Source organism: Canis lupus, chromosome 2, assembly GCF_003254725.2.
Source record: "Canis lupus dingo isolate Sandy chromosome 2, ASM325472v2, whole genome shotgun sequence".
In the NCBI taxonomy this organism is placed as follows: Eukaryota; Metazoa; Chordata; class Mammalia; order Carnivora; family Canidae; genus Canis; species Canis lupus.
Window position 1 is genome coordinate 62,685,490 of NC_064244.1, and position 22,412 is coordinate 62,707,901.

The 22,412-nt window shown below is 40.5% G+C and overlaps 1 long non-coding RNA gene across 3 annotated transcripts; it reads left to right on the forward strand.

Moving 5' to 3' along the window:
• The first annotated feature begins 5,007 nt into the window (after nt 1-5,007).
• On the forward strand, nt 5,008-19,345 carry LOC112660336 (uncharacterized). 3 transcript variants are annotated; one of them, XR_007407527.1, is made up of 5 exons: nt 5,027-5,144; nt 12,522-12,688; nt 14,563-14,642; nt 15,079-15,237; nt 17,630-19,345. It is a non-coding gene; the product is annotated as an uncharacterized LOC112660336 (long non-coding RNA). The 3 variants fall into 3 exon arrangements; XR_007407528.1 differs by lacking the exon at nt 14,563-14,642 and having other exon boundaries at nt 17,630-19,342; XR_003136852.3 differs by lacking the exons at nt 12,522-12,688; nt 14,563-14,642 and having other exon boundaries at nt 5,008-5,144; nt 17,630-19,341.
• Nucleotides 19,346-22,412: the final 3,067 nt, after the last annotated feature.

The window sequence follows — 22,412 nt, forward strand, 5'->3', positions numbered from 1 at the left end:
ATTTGCATATATTTTCTCCCACTCTATAGGTTGCCTGATACATCATTTCTAAAGCTTATGCAATGATTGCTTTTCCTGCTGACTCGACACGGCATCCCGGTGCCTACCTATGGGAAAGGCAGCCCCATCTCTGGGAAACGAGAAGCTGAGAAAGCTGTCTTCATCCATGGGTGGGGGCTGGGGAGAGACATACTCACCAAAGGTCTGCACTGCTTCCTGTAGAGAAGTCTGGTAGGGGGATCTGGGCCAGTCAGGTTGAATGTTGCATGTGGTGACTCAAGGTTACAGGTCACGATGGACAGGAAACAATGACACTGCTAGCATGACCACTGACTTATAAAAGCAGAGAGCAAAGGAAAGGCATACTGGCAGAGGGTGGGAAGGGCTTTGGGACAGATATGTGAAGTGGTCTCACACTTATGGGTGAAGAACATGCGTTGGGTCACTCCTGAACATGGGGCCATTATCTGCACCTGAGCCCAAGGCTTGAAGCGGCCATATTGGGCTGGACATTCATTTATCCCCCCAACACTCCTTACATGTCAAGGTACAGAGAAATAGAACTGCCCCAGACATTGAGTTAAAGATACATACACTCCATGGGGCCCTTGTGCTAATCCTTCCTGCATCTCTCAAGTGAGGCAGACGATGAAGCAGTTGTAACACAACATGGCAGTCGCCAGTCTAGAAGAGGGGTGAGATGTCATGGGCAGAATGCAAGAAGACAAACCAGCTCAATTCAGGTTCAGAGACAACTTCCTGCAGGAAATGACATTGCCCTGACACCTGAGAGATGAGAAGCTTTAGTTGAGGGGTGAGCAGGAGGGGATGTGTTCCATGTAGAGGTAAGAGCATTGGGCAGAGAAGAAGGGGGCATAGAGATTTCTAGGAACAGGAGAGGCCTGTGAAGTAGGAAAGGGGGCAGCAGGAGGGCGAGATGGGAAGTGCAGCCCCTGACACAGGCAGGAGCCCACCTTCCCAGGGCTCAGTCAGGTAGGCAGAGGGTAGGGTTTATCACAAGGGTGGTCTCCAACAGACAGAATGGCCTGTTTGATCAGATTTGCCTTTCAGTGGGCTCTCGCCCACATTTTGTCCCAAATATATCTCTAAACCAGTGTTCCAAGGTCTTCTTTTGGGGCATAAAGGGAAAGGGGGCAGTGCCAATAGAGCCCCAAAGGGAAAGGGGGCAAGCCAATAGAACCCCAAACATATCTTCCTATAAAATCCATGTGCAGTAAAAGTGAAGCACGACCCATGGGTTTCAGATGCACACGCACTTCTACCTCCAGCCCCCTTTGCACAGCTGTTTGATGTTCACGATGCCCTTGGAATCCTTTCAATAAATCTTTTTAACTCTGTTTTTCCTCGAAGTAGGAAGCCTTGTGCTCAGCATGTGATTAGGTTGCAAAACCAGCATTTTCTAGACTCTGTTCAGGAGGCATAATGGAGCTCACAACCCCACCAGATGTCCTGCTCCATCCTGGCCACGATGGCCATCACCCACGAGGATACATTGCTAACCTCTTTCTTCTGATTCTATAAAGCTGGAGGGGGACCTTAACCCAAGATGCTGTCAGAATCAGAAAAGAAAACTATATCGTGAGTGTGGCGGCCAAAATTGTGCCTTCAGCTGGCCTCTTCTGGACCAAGACGCATGACAAAGTCAGGAAATGGATTTTCATTTCCATGAGTTGGCATCTCTGACTAGTCATTATCATCAGAGGCAGAGAAGGAGATTATTAGTAAGAATAATGATCTACAGCCACCTTTGACAATAACGGCTACCAGTGATCCAGTTCGCAAGGTGCCAAGTCTGGAACAAAGTACCTTAAATAAATTATCCCACTCCATCCTCACAATAGCCTTGTGGAGCAGAGACTATCATTAATCCTATTTTACAGATGTGGACATTGAGGCCCACTCTCTGGAGGGTTTGAACTCTGGCTATCTCCCTGGAATGTCCACAGTATGCTTCACCCCAGGGGATGCGGGTGGGGCGGAATCCATTCCTTAGGAACAAATAAGAAGCTGGTCCCAAGTCCCCCTGGCCCTTTAGGTCTTGTGCTGCCCAACAGAGGATAGAAATCTGCCTGCTTCCCCAGGCATTTCTCCCTGGTGAACTCCCCTGTTAGAGCCACAGTGCTGAGCCAAGAGAGGTCCAATCACCTGGGCCAAGTTTTCATTAAAATGTGTGCGTGTTTGGGGGGCTTAATGATTATTTTCAGTCCTGGTTCCTGCTTATTTGGTTTGGGTTTTGCACGATTAATTAGGAGCCTAAATTAATGAGAAGGGAAACACGTGTCCAGCTGGTCCTCCCAGATGTTCCTGGAAACAAACTCTCCAATTTGCACAGCATGACAGTGTAAACATGACTTGGGGAACTCGCTCCGAGCTGGTTCAGTACCCAGCACTCCTGGCGGTGAGGAATGGGCCTTGCCTGGAGTCGGCGCTTCCCCAGGTCGGAAAGAAGGCCTCCCGGGTGCTTGCTGATCTGGTTCTCTCTGGTCCCTATGAGAGCGCAGCCACAGTTACACTTCCTCGCCTGAGCCCTGGGAAGAAAGAAATCCAAACTGCAAGCAAGAGACAGAAAAGGAGGGAAATGAGGAATGAGGACAGCCATTCCTAAATAAAGACGTAGAACAGAAAGTTTTCCAAATTTTGGTAGTGATGTCAATTTCACAGGCACCCACGGGTACAGGAGTCCAGCTTTCTTTTCTATCCTATCCCCATGTTCTTGTTGTCTTTCTAATGAGAGCAGACAGGGGCACCTGGGGGGCTCAGTCGGTTAAGCATCTGCCTTGGACTTGGATCATGATCCCGGGGGCCTGGGATGGAGCCTCAGGTTGGGCTCCCTGCTCTGAAGGGAGCCGGTTTCTCCCTTTCTCTCCACCTGCCACTCTGCCTACTTGTGTGTGCTCTCTCGCTCTCTCTCTGTCAAATCAATCAATCTTTTTTTTTTTTATGTTATGATAAGAGCAAACAGATCCATTGGTTCCAGTTACATCCAATTTGGGGTGGTGACTGAATGAAACTAAATCAGAATCCGTTAGGGTCATCTGGTGTATGGAATGAAATGCCATCAGGGGACCCTCCCCATCCTGTAACCAGGAAAAATATTACCAACATTGAAGTGGACAGTTCTAGAAAGTCCACAGTTGGTCAGGGAGCTTTACGTTGTCTCATTTTAGCATATTGGGCACCTGCTGTATTCAGATGCAGAACACCAGGGCCAGGCAACGAACAAGGTAAGCATGATTGCCATCCTCAAAGCACTGATGGTCTGGCTGTACTCCTTCATCAGTCACAAACCTGACCATGTCCGGAAGTTCCCTTGGGTATATATTTAATAGGAATATTATTCAGCCTTAAAAATTCACTTGGGAAAGGCAAATTAAAACCTCAATGAGATGCCTTAGATGGCTCTTAGAATGATATGCCTAAAAAGTAAGCCTTTACCAAAAAAGGAAATCCCTTTTACTTAAAAAGGAACAACATTCTGATGCATACTACAACATAAATGAACCTTGAAGACTTTATGCTAAAGTAAAGGAACTGGACACAAAAAGACAAATATTGTAGGAGGTGCCTGGAGTAGTCAAATTCATGGAAACAGAAAATAGGATAGTCATTACCAGGGCCTGGAGGGAGGGGGCAGGGGGAGTCAGTGTTTAAGGGGTACAGAGCTTCGATTGGGGATGATGATAAAGTTCTGGAGGTGGAGAGTGGTGATGATTGCGCAACATTGTGGGTGTACTTGGTGTCACAGAACTGTACGCTTACAAATGGCTAAAATGGTAGATTTTATGTGCATTTTACCACAATAAGAAAAGAAGGAAGATCTGTTAGGTCTCACCAGACACAGTCCCTGGGTGGGTGGGCAAGTTGAGATCACCCTCTATAAATGATCTCCCATTCTACACCCCTGCTGCAAACCCCTTATTCAAATAGGACCATCACTGATCTACATAGCATGTGTTTAAAAAATATTAACAGCGGGGATCCCTGGGTGGCGCAGCGGTTTGGCGCCTGCCTTTGGCCCAGGGCGCGATCCTGGAGACCCGGGATCGAGTCCCACATCGGGCTTCCGGTGCATGGAGCCTGCTTCTCCCTCTGCCTGTGTCTCTGCCTCTCTCTCTCTCTCTGTGACTATCATAAATAAATAAATAAATAAAATTTAAAAAATATTTTAAAAAAAATATTAACAGCATATTCCCAACACTGCTAGGTGTTGCAAATACAAAGGTAGCCAACACAGAGGAGGTCCTGCCTCAGAGACCTACATTCTAGCAGAGGTCAGCCAATGAGCAAGCACATTGCAAACCCCACCCCAACATGCTCTGTCCTGGCCCTATTTTATGTTTCTACTTACCACTAGTCACAATCTAACATAATTCCTATGTTGCTAATTTATCCAGTGCCTGCATCTGTCCACTTGGGTATAAGATCTGTTATAATGATTTTATTGGTGTAACCCAGACCCTAGACAGAATAGTATTTGGCACACTGTAATCATCAATATGGGTGTAAAATAAATAAAAGTAAACAAAAGGATCAAAAGGATCGTTTTTGATTGCCCAAAATACCTTAAAGGAAAGAAACAGTGTTCCGCAAAGCAGTGTAACTTATAGAGAAGAAAAGATAAAATAACTTGGGGTGTAAGATTTTGAATTAGATGATCAGGGAATTTTTTTTTTTCTTAATGACATTTGAACTGGTGCTAGAGGGCAAGAAAAAGATCTTCATGGAACCATCTGGAGGATGAACACAGAGCTCAACTTGGGGCTTGATCTCACCACCACAAGACCACAACCTGAGCAGAAAACAAGATCTGGACACTTAACCAACTGTGCCACCCAGGCACCCCTGCATTGTAGCCATTATTAAGTGTACAACTCAGTGGCACTAAATACATTGACCTTTTTTTGTACAATCATCACCACCATCCATCTCCAGACTTTCCTCGTTGCCCTAAATTGGAACTCGGAACTCATTCCATTATAAGGGCCCATTGTCCCTCTTCCCTCGACCCCTGGTAACCACCATTCTACTTTCCAACTCTACAAATTTGACCATTCTAGATACCTTGAATAAATGGCATCATACATCTTTTTGTGACTGGCTTACCTCACATCAACATCTTCAAGGTTCGTCAGCACCATAGCATGTGTCAGAATGTCATTCCCTTTTAAGGCTGAAAACTATTCTATTGTATGTATCTATCACATTCTGTTTGTCTGTTCATCTGTTGATGACTATTTGGGTTGTTTCCACCTTTTGGCTATTGTGAGTAATGCTGCTATGAACATGAGTGTACAAATATCTCTTTGAGACCCTGCTTTCGATTCTTTTGGGTGTATGCCCAGAAGTGGAATTGCTGGATCATATGGCGATTCTATGTTTAATTTTGAGGAACTACCCTAATGTTTTCCACAGCAGCTCGGCCATTTTACATCCCCATCAATAACACACAAGTGTTCCAACTTCTCTACATCATCACTCATGCTTGCTACTTTCTGTTTTTTTCAGAAATAGTCATCGTGATGGCGGTAGGATGGGATCTTATTGTGGGTTTGATTTGCATTTCATAACAATTAATGATTCCAAGCATCTTTCCATGAGCTTATTGGCCGTTTGCCTATCTTCTTTGGAGAAACTTTTATCCAAAGACTTTTAGTCCAGTCTTTTATTTTTTAACTGGGTCTTTGTGTTTTTGTTCTTGAATTGTAGGAATTCTTTATGTAATCTGGATCTGAGTTCCTTCACAACTATATATTTTACAATTTTTTTTCTGATTCTGTGGGTTTCCTTTTCACTCTGTTGATAATGTCTCTTGATGCACAGAAATTCTAAATTTTGATGAAGCCCAATTTATCTATTTTTTTCTTGTGGCCTATGTTTTTGATATCGTATCAAAGAAATCATTGCCAAGTCCAACGTCCTTACACTTTTCCTCTATGCTGTCTTCTAAGAGTTTTATAATTTTTGTTCTTACACTGAGCAATTTGATCAATTTTGAATTAATTTTTGTATATGGCCTAACAGAAAAGTCCAGCTGTATTCTTTTGCATGTGGATATCCAGTTATCCATCACCATTTATTGAAAAGACAGTCTCTTTTCCATTGAATGGTATTGTCTTCCTTGCAGAAAATCCTCAGACCAGACATGTGAGGGTTTTTCTGGACTCTGTTCTCTTTTGCTGGTCTTACATGTCTGACTCTATGCCAGTGCCACACTGTGTTGCTTACTGTAGCTTTGTAGGAAGTTCCAAAATCAGAAAATTAATACCTCCAACTTTGTTTTGTTTCAAGATGCTTTGGTTACTCAGAGTCCCTGATATTCCATGTGAGTTTTAGGATGGAATCTTATGTTTCTCAAACGCATAGTTGGGATTTTGAATCAAATTGAATCAAATCTGGAGATTGCTTTGGGTAGTATTGTTGTCTTAACACTACTGAGTTTTCCAATCCACAAACACTGGATGTCTTCTCTTGATTTATGCCCTTAACTTCTTTCAGCAATATTTTGTAGTTTTCAGTGTGTACATCTTTTACCTCCTTGGTCAAATTTATTGAAGTATTTTCTTATTTTTGATTATAATGTAAATGGAGTTGTTTTCTCTTTTTTCAGATTTTATTTATTTGAGAGAAAGAGAGAGGGTAAGAGAGAGCATAAGCAGTGGGGAGTGGGAGAAGCAGTATCCCCTGCTGAATAGGGACCCCAATGCAGGACTTGATCCCAGGACCCTGAGATCATGACCTGAGCAGAAGGGAGATGCTTGACCAACTGAGCCACCCACATGCCCCTAGAATTGTTTTCTTAATTTCCTTTTTAGATTGATCACTGTTAGCATATGGAAAAAAAACCTGAATTTTCATGTTGATCTTGTATCCTACAATGTTGCTGAATTCAGTTATTAGCTCTAACAACTTCTTTATGGGATCTTTTTGGTTTTCTATATATAAGATCAGAGTATCTGTGAAATGATATCATTTTACTCTTCCTTTTTCAATTTGGGTATCTTGTATTTCTTTTTCTTGCATGACTGACCCGGCTAGAACTTTCAGTACATTGTTGAAAAGAAGGGGCAAAAGAGAATGTTTCTGTTTTGTTCCTGATTGAGAGGAAATGCTTTGGGTCTCTCACCAGTAAGTATGATGTTTGTTGTGGATTTTTCATACATGGCCTTTACTGGGTCGAGATGGTCTCCTTCCAGTCCTAGTTTGTTGAAGTGTTTTTATCGTGAGTGACTGTTGAATTGTGTCAACTGCTTTCTCTGCATCAATTGAGAAGATCATATGTTTTTTTCCTGTATTCTGTTAACGTGGTGTAATACATCAATAATAGTCATCTGTTGAACCATACTTGCATTCCAGGAATAAATCCCACTGGGTCATGGTGTATAAGTGGTCATCCACGTTCATACGTTGATGAATTCTGTTTGTTAGTATTTTTTGAAAATTTTTGCATCAGTATTCATAGGAATATTGATTTGAAGTCTTCTTTTCTTGTAGTGTCTTTGTCTTTGGCATACAGTTAATGCTGGCCTCATTGAATGAATTAGAAAGTGTTCTCTCCTCTTCCTATTTTTGTAAGAGTTTGAGAAGGATTGGTGTTAATTCAGTTTTTAGAGTTCGATAGGATTCACCGGTAAATCATTTGGTCCAGAACTTTCCTTTGTTGGAATATTGTTGTTTACTAATTCAATCTCCTCACTAGCTATAGGTCTACTCAGGCTCTGTATTCATGATTCAGGCTTGCAGGATTGTGATTTTTCTAGGAATTTGTGCATTTCATGCAGGTTATCTAATTTACTGGCATACAATTCTTCATCATACTCTCTTACTGTTATTTTTCCTCATAAAATCAATAGTAATATGCTCACTTTCAATTATTTTAGTAATTTGAATCTTTCCTCTGTTTATAGAGTCAATCTAGCAAAAAGTTTGTCAATTTTATTGATCTTTTCAGAAACTAACTTTTGGGTTAGTTGGCTTTTTTTTATTGGCTTTTTTCTATTTTCTCTCATACAAGTATAACCACCTCAGTCCACTTTTGGTTACTGTTTGCATAGAATATCTTTTTCATAATTTCACTTTAGCCTAGTTATGTCTTTGGACCTAAAATGACTCTTTGGTAGAAAGCTTCTAGTTGTATTGTGTTTTTGCAACCATTCTGCCAACCTATGCCTTTTGATTGGGAAGATTAATCCATTTACATTTGAAGTGATTACTGATAAGAAAAGACTTACTTTTATCATTGTGTTATTTATTTCCTGTGTCTTATAGCTTTTTTTGTTCCTCATTTCTTTCATTACTGTCCTTTTTGTGTTTGCTGATTTTTTTGTAGTGGCACATTTTGATGCTTTTTTCACTTTCTCTTATGTATATTTTATAGTTTCTTTGTGGTTTTCATGGAGATTACATATAGTATCCCAAAATTATAGCAATCTATTTTTAATTTATATCATCTTAACTTCATAGCATACAAAAACTCTGCTCCTTTACAACTCTATCCCGGACTTATTTTATGTTATTGATGTCACACACAAATTATGTCTCTCTGTATTGTGTATCTGTTGGCATAGATTTTTTTTAATGCCTTGTCTTTTAAAAACTATAAAAATTAAAAAGTAGTCCCATAAACCAAAATTTCAATAATATTGGTTTTTATATTTGCCTGTGTGTTTACCTTTCCCAGAGATCCTTGTATCTTCATAAGGCTTTGAGATTAGCATCCTTTTATTTCAACCTGAAGGACTCCTTTTAGAATATCTTATAGTACAGCTCTTTCAATAATCACCCCCTCAGCTTTTGTTTACCTGGGAATGTCTTAATCTCCCTTTCATGTTTGAAGAACAATTTTACCAGATATAGAAGTCTTTGTTAGCAGGATTTTTTTTTTTTTCCAATCAGCACATTAAATAGAACATCCCACTGCCTTCTGCTGAGTAATTGGCATAATCTTTTGAGGATCCCTTGTACAGGATGAGTCACTTTTCTCTTGTTTTTTTCCAACATTCGCTCTTCATCCTTTTCTTTCAACAGTTTAATTATGTGTCTGAATATGTATCTCTCTGGGTTTATCTTACATGAAGTTCATTGAGCTTTTTCAACTTGTATTCTATTTTTTTACTCAAGCTTGGGAAGTTTTCAGCCACTATTTCTTCAGGAAAGTTCTCTTAGCCCTTTTCCTCTATCTTCACCTCCTGAGACTCCCCTAATGCACATATTGGTCCATTTTGTGGCCTCTTATGCTCTATTCACTTCTCTTAATTCTTTATTCTTTTCTGCTCTTCAAACTCAATAATTTCAAATGTCGTACTCTCCAGTTTGCTTTCATCCTGCTCCCTGCCTGGGTATGCTACTCAACCCTTTCGTAAATTTTTCAATTCAACTATTATAATTTTCAGCTCCAAAATCTCTGGTTTGGTTTTTATGGTTTGTTTTGTTTTTATGATTTCTTCTCTTTATTCATAATCTAATTTTGTCCATATATCATTTTCCTGATTTTCCTCACTATTTGTCTTTGTTGTCCTTTAGCTCTTTAAGAATATTTAAAGCAGGGGATCCCTGGGTGGCGCAGCGGTTTAGCGCCTGTCTTTGGCCCAGGGCGCGATCCTGGAGACCCGGCATCGAATCCCACATCGGGCTCCCGGTGCATGGAGCCTGTTCCTCCCTCTGCCTGTGTCTCTGCCTCCCTCTCTCTCTCTCTCTCTCTCTGTGTGTGACTATCATAAATAAATAAAAATTTTAAAAAAAAGAATATTTAAAGCAGTTCTTTTAAAGTCTTTGTCTAGTAAACCTAATGCCTTTCAGAAACTATTTCTACCACTTTACTTTCTCTGAATAGATCATGTTTTCCTTTTCATCGTGTGCCTTGTGATTTGTTATTGTTGTTGAAAATTGGCCATTTTTATCTAATTTTATTTATTGACTTACTTATTCTAGAGAAAGAAAGAGAGAGTGAGGGAGTGGGGCAGGAGAGGGCAAGAGAGAATTTTTTTTTAAAGATTTTATTTATTTATTCATGAGAGAGAGAGAGATTGAGAGTCAGAGACACAGGCAGAAGGAGAAGCAGGTTCCATGCAGGGAGCCCGACGTGGGACTCGATCCCAGCTCTCCAGGATCACGCCCTGGGCTGAAGGTGGCACTAAACTGCTGAGTTACCTGGGCTGCCCAGAAAGAGAGAATCTTAAGCAGGATCAACACTCAGCATGGAGCCTGATGCAGGGTCAATCTCACAACCCTGAGATCATGACCTGAGCCAAAATCAAGAGTCAGATGTTTAGGGGCACCTGGGTGACTCAGTGGTTGAGCATCTGTCTTTGGCTCAGGTTGTGATCCGGGGGGTCTGGTACTGAGTTCCGTGTCATGCTCCCCATGGGGAGCCTGCTTCTTGCTCTGCCTCTCTCTCTGAATAAATAAATAAAATCTTAAATTAACAAAGTCAGACATTTAACCAGTTGAGCTAGCCAGGTGGCCCCCCAAACTGACCATTTTTAAAAGGAGCTCTTGCTCCCTGTCTTTGCAGACTAAGTAGGGAAGTCCATAACTAATTAGCTAGGCATGCTCTGAGCCTGAAGAGAAAGCTTAGGGTCTTCTCAGATCTTTTCTGGGCATTAGTCTTTCTTGGGCCTGTGTGCATTTTTGATTCTCCTGTCTACAGAGCTGCCTTTAAAAGCTTTAATTTCCCTTAGAATCTCTCACCAGCTTCTCCTGGGGGTCTTAAGTGGTCTATTGTATGTTTCTACTCATGATCTCTTGATCCAAATATCCATGGTCTTAGTTTCCCTCCAGCTTCCCCAAGTAGCATCCATTGCTTCTTCCCACCTGAGATCCATGTTAGGTGAAACAAAGATGAGTTCTTTGGCAGTCCCCAGATAGGTGAGAATGTTACCACTGAGGACGGCTCTGCTCTCTCCAATTTAAGGAAGGGAATTGGGAACTAAGTTGCTGTCTCCTTCATATCCAGACCACACTGCTCTTGAAGAAGGGATAGAGCAAGGGCAAGCAAAAATGCTACAGGCTTTCCTAATGTTGTGTGCGTGTTTTCTTCTTAATTGGGTATTTCTTTGATTGCTATAGATCTTTGATGATTTTCCAAAGCTCCCACAAGGTTATATTCGCAAGTCTGTGAGGGGTTTTTTGCTTGTTTTTTGTTTCTTTGTTTTTATGTCTCCAGAGAGAACAAGGACTTGGAGCTTCCTAGTCTACCTTTTTGCCTATGTCGTCTTCACAAGAAAGTTCTTGTGGATCAGTCTTTGCCGAAAAAAATCACAGACATCTCAGGAAGACACAGCCTTGAAAGACTGAATGAGTTTATTTAAACTTGGGCCTCAATAAAACATCTATGTAAATGAATGTTAGCAGGGCACCTGACTGGCTCAGTCAGTTAAGTGTGGGACTCTTGATTTCAGCACAGGTCATGATCTCAGGGTCAAGAGACCAAGCCCCATGTTGGACTCCATACTGGGCACAGAGCTTGCTTAAGATTCTCTCTCTCTCTCTCCCTCTGACCCTCCCCCTACTCACAATTGTATGTGCTCTTTCTCTAAAAATAAAATAAGATGAATGTTAGCACCAAAATCAAAGCAAAGAAGAGGGGCAAGGATAAGGCTCAAGAGGGATTGGTTTGTCTCAGGGAGCTGTTCAGTAGACCACTGAAGCATTTTTAAAATAGTTTTATTGAGCTTATGATTGACTCGTGACATTTTGACACATGTATCTACCTATGAAAGCAACACCACAATGAAGAAAACAAACATCCTTTGCATGCTAAAGTTTCCTCCTGGTCCTTTGAAATTCCTTCTATCTTTTTTCCATCCCACAACCCCCAGCATCCCCAGGCAACCACTGATCTGCTTTCTTTCATGATAGATTCACTTATATTTTCTAGAATGTCATATAAATAGACTCACACAGTATATATTCTTTCTGTCTTCCTTCACTCAGCACAATTATTTTGAGATTCATCTATGCTGTAGCATGTAATGATAATCATTCCTTTTTCTGGCTGAAAAGTGTAGTATTCCATTACACACAGATGCAACAATTTTTTATCTATCTATTGATAGATAGTTGGGTTGTATCAAGTTTTGAACTATTACAAATAAAGCTGCAATGAACACCATATAGACTTAAGCTTTCATTTCTCCTGGGCAAATAGGTAGGAGTGATCTGGCTAGACCATGTGATAGGTACTCATTTAACTTTTTAAGAAATTGCCAAATTATTTTCCAAAGTACTTATACCATTTTATGTTCCCCCCAACAGTGGAAGAGGATTCTAATTCCTCTAAATCCTCACTGACATTTTATATATTCAATCTTTTTAATTTTAGCCATTTTAATAAGTGTGTAATGGCACCTCATTGTGATTTTAACTTGCATTCCCAAATTACTAGTGATTTTAAGCAACTTCCTGTGTCTGATTTGCCTTCCACATTGTCTTCCCTGTGTCTGCTTTTGTTCTTTTTTATTATTATTTTTGAGGTTTTTTAAAGATTTATTTATTTATTTTAGAGAGAGAGAGAGAGCATGTGAGCAGGGGAAGGGGCAGAGGGAGAGGGAGAGAATCTCAAGCAGACTCCCTGCTGATTGAGCCTGATGTAGGACTTCATCTCACAACCCCAAGATCATGACCTGAGCTGAAACCAAGAGTTGAACACTCAACTGACTAAGCCACCCAGGTACCGCAGTTGTTGTCTTATTATTCTTATTATTGAGTTTTGAGGATATGTGAATGTATGAGTGTGTGTGTGTGTGTGTGTGTGTGTGTACTCTGGATACAAGTACTTTATCAGATATGCAATTTCCAAATCTTTTCTCCCACTGTGTATCTTCTCTTTTAATTTTCTCAGCAGTATCTTCTGAAGAGCCAAAGTCTTAAATTTTGGTAAAATCTTGTTTGTTATTTTATGAATCATGTTTTTTATGTCAAATCAAAGAAATCTTTGATGAACTTAAGGTCAAAAAAATTTCAACCTATTTTTTTAGACATTTTATAATTTTACATTTTACATATAGATCTGGAATCATTTTGAGTTAATTTTTTCTTTTTTTTTTTTTTTTTTTTTTTAGGTTGTAAAGAATAGAGTTTTTTTGTTTGGGGTTGTTGTTTTTCTAGTTTGTATATGGCTGTTCAATTGTTCTACCACCATTTGTTGAAAAGACTATGCTTTCTCAACTGAATTGCTTTCCCATTTTTGTCAGAAGTCAATTGTCCACGTATAGGTGGGTCTATTTTTGCACTCTCTAACCTGTTTCATTCACCTACTTTTCTATCTTACACCAAAACTGTTTCTCTTGATTACTGTAGCTTTTTAAAGGGGTCTTGGAATCAAGCAATGTCAGTCCTTTAGTTTGCTCTTTTGCATAGTTGTTTTGGGTAATCTAGGTCCTTTCCACTTCCACATGAATTTGAAAATCACTTTGTTTTTTCTACAAAATGAAAACCTGCTGGAGTTTTGATTGGGATTGCATTAATCTACCTAGAGATCTATATAAATCTACTTGAAATAAAGAATATTGAGACTTCTAACCCATGAATATAGTATATCTCCCCATTTATTTAGATCTTTTTAATTTCTTACAACAATGCTTTATAGTTTTCAGCATACAGGTCTTTTATCACACTGAAGTATTTTAAACAGGAAACTGGTGTGGTCTTCTCTAATTTCTAACGTGGGATTAAGGGACTGGAAGAAGATGAGAGTGGGAACATGAAGACCTTTGGAGACCGCAGCATAGTCTACACAAATGAAGATGGTGGTTTGAACCGGAATGGTAGCGATAATGACGGACAAAAGAGCTGATGTGAAATTACTTAGGTTGAATCATATGGAATTACCACTTTTCGTGTGTGTAGTTCAAAGGAGATATAATATTGGCAACTTCACCAGAAAAAAAAAAAAAAATATTGGCAACTTCATATGGTTCAACGTAATATTTTGGAGATAAGTCAGGATTCAGGACTTGCTGTGTTGATTCGATGCAAGAACCAATGAAAAGGAAGAATCAGGGGTGAATCTCGGGTGCTTAGCTCCAACAAATGAAGAGATAATGGTGGCATGTCCTCAAAGTATAAACACTATAAGGAAGTGCTTGAGGAACCAGGCAGCCCCATTCTCTCTGACTTTTTCTTTATTCCCAGTTCTTTTTTCTTTCTCTCCATCATCTTTAGCTTTTTAGGGAACACAGTTATCACAGGGCTACATGTTTACTTTTAAACATGTGTTTTTCCCACCCAGCTCCCTGTCTGACACTTTAATGACTTCTGCTGGCTTAGCTTTCATGGGCATAGCATATAGAAAGAACATATTTCTGCGCACAGTTTGAGGTTCATGCATACTCCCTTGATTTTAATGCCATAGCAACATGCCCCCTTACTTTTTATTTCTCTGAGCCCGGCCCCTCATCTGGAAGGGTTCTGGGCCACATTTTCAAGCAATTTGGTGCCGATCATCGTGAGGCTCCTGCATTTATGAAGGGAAGGCTCGGAACGCATGCTTGAGTTTATACTCAAATTACTATCCTAAATGACTCCACGGGGGGTTTCTTTTAGGGGTCACTGAGAGCCAGAGTGGAATGTTTTTCCTTCTTCACTTTATCCCAGGCCTTGAGGCACAAGGACCATAAATGCAGGTAATGTGTTTTATAGCCAGATTCTCTAGGTTCATTTTTCCACCTCTCTCCCTTCCCCCAGTGATAGCCATGAAACTCACAAAGATGGCTGGAGACTTCTATTGTCCTACCCTATTCCTACAAAGACTAAAAGAGAATTGGGTGGCTGGGCAACATAGCAGGGTGTATTTGAGGAGCACGACCCTTCCTATCTGTGACTCAGCCAGACATGTGATTACTCTCAAGACCAACAGAGAGGTCCATATTGAAAAAGAGGTTCTCATAAGGTAGTAACCTCCCCATCACTGAAAGTATTCAAGCAGTGCACAGACAACTGCTTTACAAAGGTGTGATAATTGATGATTTATGCATCTGGCAAGTTGAATCATAAACGTTTACGTGTCCCTATAACATAGACATTTTTTTAGGCTAAGATATCCCTTCATTGTTTCAACAGATACTTATTGGACACCTACTGTGGGGCTGGGAACTAGACCCTGAGAATACAGCAGTGAACGAGGTGGACACGGACCCTGCCGTTAAGGAGCTTGCCATTTAGTGAGAGGGAAAATAATAAGGAATTTACAACGAGGTGATGAAAATAACTGGCTATCAGGTATGAGGCCAGGGTCTTTGTTGTCCTTCTACAGGGTTATCTCAAAAATGTTTTCTGACCCTAGTAGGGCAAACTCTACCAATTATGAAATGCAGGTCAGAAAGTCTGCATAAATTTCAGCTTACACGGCAGTCACCTACTGAAGTTGGAACAGCAGCCCAGACCTCTCCATCTCTAGGGCCTATATACTTAACTAAACCTCTAGTAAGATTCTTACAAGACCAAGTTAGTTCTCAGGTCCTGACGGCCCAGGCCTCCATGTGCCCTACCCCCACTCTCACCCTGAGAAAGGTAAACACTACAGGTTTGCTCACTCCCTCTCTACTCACTCAACATACTAGCCCTCGGAGGCTTTCAAATAAAAACTATCTCTATGCCTTATGCAATTAAGTTGGCCAGCCCCTAAAAAAATTATAATAACACGTCTTACTTAAAACTTGAGACTTGATACTGGCCAGAACGCCCATCGTCATTTGAACGTGAAGAGCAGAAAAAGGAAGGCAAGACACTCTGTGGAGGTTCTCCCGTGTGCGCAGCCCTAGAGAAGGAGGTTCTCCCTCCTAGAGGGTTGGGAGGCCGGAATGTGGTACCCAACTAAAATTCAAGATGTGCTGTTTGCCCCCGAAGAACTGAAAATCTCATTGCAGAGATGCAGAGGCCATAAGTTGAGGGTAGGCAACAAAGAACCAAGAAAAAGACTAAGATGGCATCATGATTTTCAAATCCTGGGTCTTGCTGTGTGTCTTTGGACAAGTTCCTTGCCTCTCTGAGTTTCAAATTTTCATCTATAACAGTGCTGTCCAAGAGAACTTTCTGCCATGAAGAAAGTGCTCTACATCTGCCATGTCAACAGGGTGGGCTTAGCCATACATGCCTTTGAGCTTAGGAAATGTGCTGAGCATGACTGAGGACTGAATTTTTAATTTTATGTAATTTTCCATTATTTTAAGTGTAAATAGCTCCAGGAGACTAGGGGCTACCACTCTGGGAAGCATAGGTCTAAAGAGTTGTGACTTAAGAGGCTTTGTCTATTCCATATAATATGTGGAGAGAAATTTTCAGAAATGGACATTTTTGCCTCTGGAAAAAAAGTATTAGTGAAATACTTGGGCTCTGGAACCAGGGTCCTACATCCCAGGTTTAACATTTCTGGTTCTGAGGCTCTGGACAAATCCCTTTGCCTTTTGGTGACTCAGTGTCCTAAATGGGGATAATCACAGACCCTCCTCACTGGGTTGGTATGAGGACTAAATGAGGTAATAGATGGGACTGTCTTAGAACAGAGCCTGATACTTGGTAAATACTCATTAAATGTAGCTGGATTTTTTTGTTGTCATTATTTGTCATCATTTATTTTTATTTATTCTTTTTTTGTTGTCATTATTTGTCATCATTTATTTTTATTTATTTTTATTTATTCTTTTTAGAGAAAGTGTGTGTGCACACAGGAGGGTGGGGGAATACAGAAAGAAAGGGAGAGAGAGAATCCTAAGCAGACTCCATGCCCAGCAGGGAGCCCGATGCAGGGCTCGAACTCACAACCCTGAGATCATGACCTGAGCCAAAATCAGGAGTCAGATGCTTAACCAACTGAGCCACCCAGGAACCCCTATCATTATTATTAATGGCATTCAGCATTATTCAGCCTCTTGGAATCTCACCTAGACCCCCTAGCAACTCACTCTTCCCCAGGGAGGCATCAGGAGTAGCCGTACTCTCACTTTTAGTTGCCAAATCCAAAGGATGAAGACTGAGTCCAAAGTCTAAGCTCACCCTCTGGATACAAAGAACATTTCCCATTTTAACAAATACTGAGAGTCTCCTCCTTTCGAACACCTGAGAAGACATAAAGAGAGCTTAATATCTTTATGGCATTGGCCACCCCGGAGATATTTGCCACAGAGATTAAGATTGTTTTGGGGTTTCTAGATTAAATGTTAAGTACTAATCAACAAGATAATGATTAAGATGAGACATTTAGACATTTTTATCTGGGAGATTGTTTTTCTGGGTCGTGAACAAAATTCACATGGGCCTGACAAAGAACACAGCACTTCCTTCTTTTCCTTTCTTTACTCATTGCCAATGCATTCGAGAAAGGAAAAAAAAAATCCTTCCAGTATGGAAATCTGTTCTTAAATTGGTTTGGATTCAATTAAATTTAATGGTTACCATGGGATTTGAGTGTATGGGCAACTCCCCGTGGAGCCTTACTGATGTCACCAACTCAGTATGTGACCGTGGGCAAGCATTCTCTTCGTTGGGCTTCAGTTTCCCCTTGAATTCACCAGGGATTTGGGCTGGATTGGAGAGTGGGTCTTTAAAGATCTTTTCAGCTCTGAGAGGCTACGTTTCAATGATACTCTTTCTTTTCAAATTGACAATATGACAGGGTCATAAAGGATTCATCATTAAACAGCATTTCCACTCTCCAGGCCCAGAAATGCACGGATCAGGAATCAAAAACCTCAAATGCCTCCAGGAGCCAAGCAGGTCACAGAAATGAGTGAACTGGGCTGAATAAGAACTAAAGGGAACTGAGGAGCTCACACCCCGTCCCAAGGATGCCATTGCCCTATGTCCCTAGCTGATGTGACCACACGGGAATGTGGGCATATTTGGACAGATCTTCAATTTCCCAAGCAACACCAGAAGTCTGGATTTTTAAGTAAAACACCCAATTTTAAATGCTGGCTCAAACAAACAAACAAACAAACAAACAAACACCCCTTTGTGGGCCAAGCTAAGAATATGTGTAGGATAACGTACATATGACTGCATCCTCACCTCTCCCATACCAGCTATAGATGATTGAACCAAAAGGGCTTGAGTCCAGGACAGAACTTGGAAGGTGATTTTCAAAAGAAATCTAGAGAGCAGGCCAGTTCTTTTCATCAGACTCTTTCTGCTAAAAAAATCAACACAATGACCTTTGACCAAAATCAGAAAAGTCCAACCCAGACCAAAAACCAGCAGCAAACAAGATTCCTGCTAATTTCAGGGAGTTGGCTCTCTCATGTCAAGAGTTGACTTTCAGAGATCTCTATTGAACTCTATCAAATTTCCAGGTAACTGGACCCAAAATTTCCTGGGTCATCTTGAATTCCTGGGCAGCAAAGCAATCAAGAAATTCCCATTGCTGAGTCATAGAATCATGGTCCCAGAATTGTTAGGAAACAAACACCCAAAGGAGTGTCTGATTCCCTTCAAAACCATCCTGGAAATGGTGGAAAACGAGACCCCTCTCACTCCCGACCATAGCAGCCTGTCTTCGACCTTTCTAGCATGCATCACAATGTACGTTTTTAAAATATCTGATGTTTTTTAGTTTATGGTCTCTGCCCTCCACCCCACTAAAATGGAAGCTCCATGAGAGCAGTCAGGGACCCTGCGTTCTTCACAGCAGCAAATTCCAAATACACACCGTGAAATAATAAATTAATGATCGATCATCAAAGTTATATTTCAGTGTCCCCGGAGACAGGGAGCTATTACTTCCCAAAGCAGACAATTATTTCTTTGGACACTCTTGCCAAATAGAAAACTTTTCTAAAATAGATCTGAATCTACATAATCTCTGTTAGCTCCAGTTTTATCTCTTGGCGTCGTACAAGCTAAGCTTATATTCTCTTCCAACTCACGGGTTCCTAGATATCTAAACACAGGTGTCATTTCTCTTTTAATCTTGCTTTTAATCCAGGCAATACTTGTACAGTTCTGCAGTTTGGTCTCTTAAAGGGGGATAATAAGTGTTGGGGTTAGAAAAGAGGTAGGAAGAGGATTGGAGGTCAGTAAACTAGAAGTCCTGAATACAGGGCATACTTGACAGTCTCCCTGGCACTCTTGTTTTCGATGTGCATTTTAAAGCCAGATGATCCAGTTTTTTTTAAATGTGCATTTCTTTTTTTTAAGATTTTTACTTATTTATTCATAAGAAACACACAGAGAGAGGCAGAGACACACACAGAGGGAGAAGCAGGCTCCCTGTGGGGAGCCCGATGTGGAACCCAGGATCACGACCTGAGCCAAAGGCAGACACTCAACCACTGAGCCACCTAGGTGTCCCTAAAATGTGCATTTCTCGGTCATATTTGGATATATACATTGAAAATAAGCCTATGTCTTTGGGCCCAGTCATATTTCCATGTGACTATAACAGAAGGATCTGTCAGTCATGCTATGAAAGAATTATCTTGAGACCTGCCAGCCTTGAAACTCTAGGATGCTGGGAAGAACATCAAGCACTGAGTTTCTAACAATGGTGGATGCTGGCCTTGAATGAGCCATACTTTTCTGGTGTCCTGGGGAAAATTAATCTTTATGAAAAATAAGGCTATGCTTCTGTTAACAGACTAAGCCTGCTAGTTATCTGATAGAGTCTGGATGGGAAGCAGATTGGGAGGCCCAGCCAAGGCTCTCCTGAGACCAGGACATCAAGCTCCATTCTTAGCTAGAACCCACATGCTACTCATGAAGACTTTGCCCTCAGAAGGTCCAGTGCCCTGGAAGGGGAAACTTTTAAAGCACCAGAAAGCCAGAGAAGAAGAAGAAGAAGGAGTAGATAGGGCACGATGTGTGATCAGTTGAACCTCCTTATGAAGGAGAATAAATACAAGAATATGTAGAGCTGGAGATTGTATGTGCCTGAAAATCAGGCAAAGTTGTTGTTTTTTTCTCTAAAATTATTTATTGATAAGAGAGAGTTGGATTATATTTAAATCTGCTTAGAGTCTCTCATGTTGTAAAAGGCTCTCTCAAATATTTTATTTTGAACAAACAGTACTATTTCAGGAAAACAAATTAGCCTGAAATAACCTCGGCCAGCTGGTTGGGGATGCGGAGAGAGGTCACCTGACAGAATCAATAAAGAAAGAGGGCAAAGACATTTGAAACAGATTTAGTCATTCTTCCTGAGGGTATGACTTTATAAGAACAAGTTTTGAATGTTGTTGCAAACAAGTTTTGAACCATTGGTTCAAAAAGCAATATAGTAAGTTATTGGTAGCAGAAGATTAGGAACAGGTCTTATGCATTGGGATAAAATTTCCAATGATAGCATCATTCAAAGATTTAAAAAGTAGAGAATCTAGACACAAAGACATTTCGTGTTGCTAAGAGGGTCAGTCCAACATGAAGATGCACCATCTATATACGCATCTTTTATAGAGCCCTCAAAATTTATGATGCAAAACCAGACAGAATTGAAGGAAAAATAGATATTTCTGTAATAATAGCCAAGGACTTAAATACCTCCCTTTATACAAGGGGTGGAACAATTAGACAGAAGATGAAGGAACTAGAATGCTATGACCCACTAGACCTCACAGATGTCTAATGGAATACTCCACCCGAAAACAACAGAATAATACACATTCTTCTCAAGTGATCTTAAAACATTCTGTGAGATGGGCCATATGTGTTAGACCATAACGCAAGGCGCAATGAATTTAAGAGGATGGAAATCCTACAAAATATATTTTCTAGCCATGATGGAATAAAATTAGTAACCAGTAATCAAAAGAAATTTGAAACATTTGTAAATCTGTGCAAACAACACTCTCTTAACTAAACAACGGGTCAACAAATAACTCACAAGAGAAACTGAAAAATACTTTGCGGCGAATAAAAATGAAAACGTAACATATCAAAGCTTATGGGATGGATTCAGTGAAAGCAGTGTTCAGAGGGGAAGTTATAGCTGTAAATGCCTATATTTAAAAAAGAAAGAAAGACATATTTTAAATCAGTAATTTAAACTTTCTCTTTGAGACACTAGAAAAAGAAAAGCAAACCCAAAGCCAGCAGAAAGAAAGAAATAATGAAGGTTAGAGTGGAAAAAAATTAAATAGAGAAGAGAAAAATCAGAGACAATCAGTGAAAAGAAAGATCGCTTCTTTGTAAAGGTCAACAAAATTAACAAACCTTATTGAGAATGACCAAGAAAAAAAGTGAGAAGATTTCTTACTAAAACCAAGCAGGAAACAGGGGACGTCACTACTTACCTTACAGAGAAAGTGCTGTATCCATGCTTCTGTAGGTTTTAACAAACTGGTTCTAAAATACATATGAAAAGGCAAAGGAACTCAAAAAATCAAAAGAATTTTCAAGAAGAACCATGTTGGAGGACCACACTCCCTATCCTGTGAGGATCAGATTTCCTGGGTGGCCCTCTTGGATTCCCTCCAATCAGATCCCTCTGCATTCCTGCTGGAAACTGTGCAACACTTCAGCAGAGAACCCTTGTGATGTGCTTCTCAAAGATGCAGATGGCATCCTTTATTCTTACACCCCCAGGATCTAGTAGAATGCCCCAAACAGAGAAGATAGACGATAAATGTTATTTATTTTAATGGACAGATGAAGCATGGATGGATGGATGGATGGATGGATGGATGGATGGATGGATGGATAAAGGTTTTGGAATCCTTTACCTGTGTACACATGGGTGAGGCAGTGTGGTTTCTTAGGTGGTTTAAGACAGAAGAAACACTAAATCAGAAAACCAGGAGACTTCCAGTTCTGCCACGAACCCCCTATATGATTGTAATCAAATTATTTCCTCTTTTGATCCCCTGTTTCACCAGGAAAATGTGTGAGTTTTACTAGATGATTTCTAAATATCATCTAGATTTAGGTTCTATTATCCTAGGGGTAACCAGATTCTTCTAGCCATGTCCAGGACGTTTAGCATTTTATGGAATTAACCCTTTAAAAGCTAAATTTAGGGACACCTGGGTGGCTCAGCAGTTGAGCGCCTGCCTTTGGCTCAGAGCGTGATCTCAGATCCGGGATCGAGTCCCACATTGGTCTCCCTGCATGGAGCCTGCTTCTCCCTCTGCCTGTGTCTCTGCTTCTCTCTCTCTCTGTGTCTCTCATGAATAAATAAAGAAAATCTTTAAATCAATCAATCAATCAACAAATAAATAAAAATAAAAGCTAAATTTAACGGCGTACTGATTAAATGTTTCAAAGTGGTCATAGCAGCTGAGTACCTACAATACTCTATCTCTTTCAAAACTTTTTTGCACAACTCGAACTCAGTACCCTTCACACTGCTTTTATAGGAAATGTACATGGCCCTCAATCAGCGGTCACAACAGGTTCTTGGCATGGATAATTTGTCAGCCACAGCAATGTCACTCTATAAATGCCCTAAATTCCATTTTCTGTTGCTG